The sequence below is a fragment of the Aquila chrysaetos genome, chromosome 22, assembly GCF_900496995.4.
Source record: "Aquila chrysaetos chrysaetos chromosome 22, bAquChr1.4, whole genome shotgun sequence".
Taxonomy (NCBI): domain Eukaryota; kingdom Metazoa; phylum Chordata; class Aves; order Accipitriformes; family Accipitridae; genus Aquila; species Aquila chrysaetos.
In genome coordinates, this window is record NC_044025.1 from 848,288 (window position 1) to 855,428 (window position 7,141).

Genomic DNA, 7,141 nt, shown 5'->3' on the forward strand with positions numbered 1-7,141 from the left:
ATATATGTATGTGGAGGAAGGATTTTATTACTGAGAAGTGGCAGCACATCCATTGATCAAGCTGGCAGGGATGGCTAGCAGGCAGCCAGGCTGAGCACCACGCCAAGCAGTGGCAGATCTGCTCCTCGCCAACTGCACAACCTCGGTGGTGTCCGTTCATCTGTCCCTCCTCCGTCCCCCTGCCCCAGCCCCGAGGGGCTCGCACGGCTCCACGCATGGATCATCGCCCCATATTCTCATGGATCTGAAGGCCGTTATCAGGCGATGAGGGAGGAAAAGGAGTCTGCAGGAGCTAGAAGAAGGTGGTGAGGGAAGCCACGGGATGCAGGAGCAACCTGGACCATGGAAAAAAGGAAAAGAGTGAGGGTTTACTCCCTAGCAGCGATAAAGAAGAGGTGATGGGGGCATTAACGCATTGCTAAGGGGAACTGGTGATGGTGGATATTCACATTTGTGCTCAGAAACCCCGCTGGGACAGGACAGTTGCTATCCCAGGATGATGCCAAAACACCACCATCCCCACAGGCACCAGGAAGACTTCCTCTGGACACAGGTACCAGCAGCAGCCACTCGGGTGGTGGCTGCCGGCACACAGGGAGCGCGTGGGATGCCCAGAGGCACCTCGAAATCCACTGCATGCTGATGGCGTGGGAAAAAATTAGCATTTTGCCAGTATTTTAAAGGAGGCCGTGGGACATCCTCGTTTGCGACTTTGATAAATGCAAAATGGGAAGAAGAATGAGTGGGGCCCTGTTCAATCAAGAGGGGAAGGAGAGCTGTGTGGTTTATGCCAGTCCAAATACACAAACTAGGTCTTGTCCGATCCCGAGGAAATCATGTTCTGCTGGAGCCGATGCGCGGGTTGGTGGCAGGAAGACTGCTGCCAGGACGGGCTTCCGCAAGACTTCCTCTCTCATGGCCCTTCGTTAGGGAATTAGGACGTAACGAGACGAACGCAGCGGAGAGGAAACGAACGCCAGGGGAGCCGCTGCTGGAGGAGTTTCGGGGGCTCTGCCCTGGCCCCGTTTGCTCTCATTAGGGAGGTGGAAGGAAACACAGGCAGACCGTGGCAGGCGACCCACAGCTTGGGGAAAGCGTGACAGCGCGGGTGCGCGGAGCAGCCCTGCACCCCCGGGAGGGTGCCCAGCCAAGGGGCCAAGCCAGCCCCAGCCGGGGAGGGACTGAGCTGCGAGGCTGGTGGCGGAAAAGGCGAGCGAGCGTGGAGCTGGGCGTGCAGCGGGAGGGGGGACAACGGGCAGCAGCGCTTGGGCTTGCAGGGTCCACGCCGGTGCAATGGAGGATCCACTAAAGAGGTGACGAGCTTGGCACAGGGCATCGGGCAGGTGCCACCGGCTAGACCTGCATGGGGCCATCTCCAGCACCCATCCCAGCCGTGGGCACCAGCAGGAGTGGTGGGGCTGAGCCCCAAAGAGGGTGGGCTGGAGCCCGTGTGGGTTGCTCAGAGCCCCTCGCCCGGCCCCAGAGCCATCCTCCCACCCCAGCCGGCTGAAGGGGGGCTGCAGGATATTGCTCTATCCGACCCCCCCCCCCAGGGACAGCCTGGCCTTTGCCCTTCTGGGCTCCAGCCTGGATGCGGCCCCAGCTGCATGCCAGCTCCAGCTCAAGCATGCTGACAACTGGCTGGGGAAAATGCTGAAATAGCCCCAGCAGCTCTCCCTGGGGGTACCCTGGCCCCGCTGCCCCTAGTCTCCTGGGATCAGGGAGGCTGAATCCCCGCCATGACATTCCTCCAGCCCAGTCTCCAGTGCTCCAGGCCCCACTGGTCTTTCCAAGCCGAGCAAGGGGAAACACCTGCCCTCCAAACCCGGCTCCCCGTGTCCTCCCCAGGCAGGGGCAGGATGGGCAGCAGGGACGGCGTTTTCAGTCCTTCGCTATTTTTAATTGCTCTTTCCCAGAAAGGCTGGTGTAGGCTTCGAAAGCCGCTTCCAGCTGGGAGTTTGGAAAGCTGGTTCCAGTTAGGCGCCCGGCGCTCGCCGCGCTCTGAGCTGTTATTTTTAGAAGGGCTGAAGGCAACGGCCCCACTCCCCAGGCTGTCGCTCAGCTCTGGCCACGGCTCACGGTAGCCAGCACCTCACCGGACCCTGGGCTGCGGACGTCTTGGCGGCGTGATTTTACGACCGCCTTTTTTCTGGTGCTTTTTTGGCAGGGGGGGGACTTTCATCTCCCCACGTCAAGCTGTGCAGCCAGGAAGACCAAAGGCGGAGGATGTGAGCAGTGGTCATCCCTAAAGGGCCGGGGCGCAGAGCAACGTCTTCTGGTTTTAATTAAAAACCATCCGCTGGCAAAGTTTGAAGGCGTGAGCGGTGCCTGGGCTAGGGCAAGGCCAGCGGGGAACGGCTCCGGGGAGCGACCGGCACCAGGGCTGCCGGCTGCCTGAAGCACTACCAGGACCTCCTGCCCCATGCCCACGCTCTGCCCCACGCCTGGGTCCTGCCCCACGCCTGGGCTCTGCCCTCATCCCTTCCTCTGCTCCCTCCTGCTTCGCTCCCTCTCCCCAGGGACCCGCCAGAGCCACTGCTCCGCCGTCCCCCGGTCACCCCATCGATGGCCGTGCCCCCATGGGGAGCCATCCCCGTGCCCAGCCTCGCTGAGGTGCCCCTGGGCTGCCCAGCTCGGGGGGGCAGAGGGCTGGCTGTGCCCCTCCGCTGCCCAGCCGCAGGCAGAGCTCCCACCCCCGCACCAGACCCCAGGGCACCCCAGGGGTCCGCCCGCTCCCAGCTCCCTGCCATGGGCCCTATCCCCCCACTGTGACCCCCATCCCTCTGCCATGGTGCTCATCCCATCACTGTGACCCCCCACCCCAAACCTCTTCCACGAGGCTCATCCCATCACTGTGACCCCCAACCCTCTTCTGTAGGGCTCCCCCCTCTGCCACAACCCCCAGCCCTCTGCTGTGGGGCTCACCCATCCACCCCGCGCCCCAACCCAGAGCCACGCTCACTTCGCCTTGGCGGAGATTTTTATCCTCGCAGTCCAACCACCCCCCCCCTCGAGACCGGCTCAGCTTCTCCTCGCAATAGCCTCCTCTAATCAGCTATATTATCTTCGCCCCCATTATTCACGCGCTCGCTGCTGTCGGCCCTCCCAGCCCTGCTGCCCCCCGTGCTGCCCGGGCGCGGGGGCTCATCCCACCACCCTCCGCCTCCCACAGCAGCCACCTCCATCCTTCCTTCCCACCCTCCAGCCAGACTGTCCCCCCCTGGCCAGCGCCCGGCACCCCCTGCTCGCCGGGCCACGGCCAGCTGGCTTTGCCTGCATTTCAGCTTCAGCCTCCCCCTAGGATTCCTAAATCTGATAACGGAGGGGGGGGGGGGTGTGCTGCTTTCAAAGGAGCAGGGTTGACCTTTGCCGCTGCAATGAGAGCCGCATGGAGGAAAAAAATTGGCTGCGGCGAGAGAGGGGGAGCGAGCGAGCTGCTGTGGTTTTACAATCCCTAAATAACGCCGGGAGCTGAGCTGTAAACACATGGCGGTATTGCCTGAGCGTGTCCATTCCCCCCCTGCTTGAAACCCAGCTTGGAAAATACTACGACCTTAAGGAAAAAAAAGAAAAGAAAACAGCTTTCTTGCAAAAAAAAAAAAAAAGAAATCTCCTGAATTATTTAGCAAACGGTTCCAATACGATGGCTAATTCTGCTGGCAGACGCCGGCTGCCGGAGCCTGGCGTTTGGAGATGACTATCGGCAAGGGCCGGCGCGGCGGGTGCTGGCGGTGGGAGCCGGGTGGTCCCAGCCCAGGGCAGCTCCCGCCAGCCGGGGGGACCCACAGGCGCCGCAGCAGTTAAGGGAAGAGCAAGGGTCCCTGCCTGATTTTCACCCTGCCTGCTCGGTTTTTCACATCCCCTCTTGCTGCCGGCTGGCTGGGGCAGAGGACAGAGCCACCCCACCCAGCAGAAGGGGAGATGTTCACAACACAGCCTCTCTCCTCTGCTCATCCCCCCCCCCGCAACACACAGACCCGCAGAGGAAAACCCCGGTGGGGAGAGCTGCCGGGCAGTACAGCCGCGCTTCTCCGTCACCTGCAAAAAGTCACAGCCCGAATTCTCCCTTCCCCAGCAGCCCCCAGCCCAAGGTGGGCAGCCCAAAAGGTCACGTCTCCCCGGCCAAAGCCCCACCGCCGGCTCCCCTGCAGCTTCCCAGCAGCCGGGGAGGGCTGCCACCCCTTTCCGTCTCACCTGTTTCTTCCCAATTTTTTTTTTCAGAAGCAACTAACACTTTTCTTTGAAGAGCAACAGATGAGCGGGACCCTCCCAGTGCCTTTTATGATGTTAAATTTATTGCCTCGCTTCGCAATTGCCATTTTAATGATGAACACTCCCGTGGCTTTAATGCATCTCGAGTGCTGGCATTAAAAAAAGAAGCGGGGGGGGGACACGACACGTTGTCTCCGGTCTTCTGGAGGAGAATGAACTCCAGCCCATTTCCTGGTCCTTGCATAAACTTTTGCCAAATAGATAATGTGTTTTATAATTTCGTGGCAGCGCAGTGCTCTGTTGGGTAAGGGAGGCCCTCTGCTGGCACCGGGCTGGCCAGGGAGCCCAGCCCTGAGAGCCTGCTGGGGAACCACCACAGAGACACCAAGCCTGGGGAGACACCTCCAGCAGGTGATACCTGGAGAACCAAGCCTGGAGAACCACCGCCAGCAAGCCGTGACTGGAGACCTCGCCGAGCCTGGAGAGCCATACCCTTGGACCCAAGTTTGGAGAGCCATGTCCAGCATGCCAGGCCCAAGGAACCGAGCCTGGAGAGCTCACAGAGGTCAGCACGGGGAACTGAGCCCAAGGAAAGGAGCCTGGGAAATCCAGTCTGGAGAACCGAGCTCAGCAAGCAGAGCCTGGGGGACTGAGCCCACGGAGTCACAAAGACCTGGACCTGGAGAGACATGCACGGCCAGACCAGCCCGGAGACCCGAGCCTGGAGGGCCATGCCTGGGCAGACGAGCCCATCCCCAGTCCTGCTTCATCCAAAGGTGAGCCCCATCCCTGCTGCCTGTGCTGGTCCACCGACAAGGTCAGCGGCTGCGCTCGGTGCTGTGCAAAGCCAACAGGAGCATCCCAGCCCTTCCCCTGCAGCTGCCGCAGGGTTGGGGAAAGACCCCATGCATGTGCCCTGGGGGGACGGCTGGGTGGGATCGCACGGGGATGGCTGGGATGCTGGGGGGAGCGATGGCAGCTTCGCCATGGGGTGGGCTAGAGCTGCCACAGCTCCCACCTTGTCCTAGATGGGCCCGGTGGCCATTCCGCCTCCGCTGGGCACAGAGCCCAAGGGTGACAGCCCCTGCGCTGGGAGCCCCCACGTTCCCGCTCGCCTCTCCGGGAGGGCGTCACATCCCTGGCTGGGGGAACACGCTCCCTGCCAGGGGACAAGGACAGGCCTGGCGCTAGCGATGGGCAGCACCGGCCAGCCGCGGCGTGGGGCCAGCCGTGCACACCCACACGGGGGGACTTCAACGGAGGACGTGTACTTTTGTCAGCAGACGCTTCTTTATTTTTTTTTAATGGTGCCTGAATCTTGGCCTGCGTTATCAGGGAGGTATTAAATTGCTGTGGGAAGCAACACCAGCGGGGAGGAAAAGCCATCATGTGCTCTTACCTCTTCCCACAAGGTCGAGCCAGGAAGCCTCAGGGGACGACGTGTTTGCCGCGTCCTTCCTGTAACGAGGATCACATGTCAGAGCCGAACGAAGCCTTGAGAAAATTAAACCTGTGAGCTCACTGCCTTCCTGAGCGCAGGCGCCAGCCGTCCCTGTGGTCCCCGAGTCTGGCCTGCCAGCTGGGGTGACCAGGCAGCGGTGCCAGCACCGGGAGGGATGCCTTCCTACCCGGGGGACGGCAGCGGTCCCCCGCAGCGTGCCTGCAGCTGGTGTGGGTGTGGGATGGAGGAGCTTTGAACCCCGGCGTACATCACTGGGTGATGGTGAAGGACCTTCCCCTGGAAGAAGCTGTCAGCCCTGGCAGGACACAGCCAGCAAAGTCCCCTGAAGGCCTTCAGCCAGATCTCCTCCTGGGACCCAAGCTCTTGCTTGGGCAAAGGGACGGACAGACGTGTCCGGCTCTGGTTGGGACAGACATGTGGGCAGCCACATCTTGTCCTTGCCAGGGCTGTTCCCCACACTTGGAAATGGCCAGGCACGTGGGTTGGGTTTCTTCCAGGGCAAGGTGAGTCCTTCTGCATTGTTCCTCTGTGACACAAGGGATGGACAATGGGCTGACTCAGCAAGAGAAATGCAACACTGTCCTCGGCAGAGCCCATGGTGGGGATTGGGGTGGGGGTGTCACTTGGACAGTGCCCAGGGACCCCAACCAGGGACCTCAAGCAGCCCACACTGCTCAGTGATCTGGGACCAGCACCGAGGAAAGGGCAGGCACCATGAGCAACGCTGGCTGGGGAAGCCAAGAGGGGCCAATGCCACGAGTGTGGGAGTTGGGGACAGCCAGGCATCAGCCAAGCTGGCAAGAGGACCAAGGAGAGGACCAAGGAGAGGACCAAGAGAGGACCAAGAGAGGACCGTCTGTGGGGCATGGCTGGAAAAAGCCCCGGGGCTGAGCCGGACCTGTTCCCAGGGCGCCCACCGCTCTCCCAGCTTTGCTTGCACTCTCCAGCTCAGGGGGAGCAGAAATGCAGCTCAGCCCCCCTTTCCTCCTCCAGCCACTTGCTCCTTCATCACCCTCTTCCTCCTTGCACCAACCCGGCTCTACCCCTTGTCTCTGCCCCATCCCAGCCGGCCGGGAAGTGCCAGGGCTGGTGTTTCACGGCCGCACTGGGCATCCCCACGGGGGACAGGGTTTCAATGCACCCATCAGCACAGCCCTGGGGCACAGCCGGCCCCCCACGCATCCCACCCCAGCTTCACCCGTGGCCAGGGACCTGACAGGCAGTGCACACACACCCCCCAAACCCCCTCTCCCTGCCATCACGGGGACCCACGCGTGCCCAGGCTCAGCAGCTGCCTCCGAGCCCTCCCTGGGGCCATGGGGGCCGCATCCAGCCCCAGCCCCTTGGCAGAGCCCTGCCTGGGTGGTGCCTCCAGCCCAGAAGCAGGCGGCTGAGGGGCAGCAGCAGGCAGGCAGGAGGCATGCAGGGATGCTCCGGCAGCTGCCGCCGGCTCGGCTGGCGGATGCC

The 7,141-nt window shown here is 62.2% G+C and overlaps 1 long non-coding RNA gene across 1 annotated transcript; it reads right to left on the bottom strand.

Moving 5' to 3' along the window:
- Nucleotides 1–5: 5 nt before the first annotated feature.
- On the bottom strand, nucleotides 6–5,978 carry LOC115334471. Its single transcript, XR_003921129.2, has 3 exons — nucleotides 5,612–5,978; nucleotides 4,195–4,891; nucleotides 6–335 (listed from the first exon to the last, which is right to left on the bottom strand). It is a non-coding gene; the product is annotated as an uncharacterized LOC115334471 (long non-coding RNA).
- Nucleotides 5,979–7,141: the final 1,163 nt, after the last annotated feature.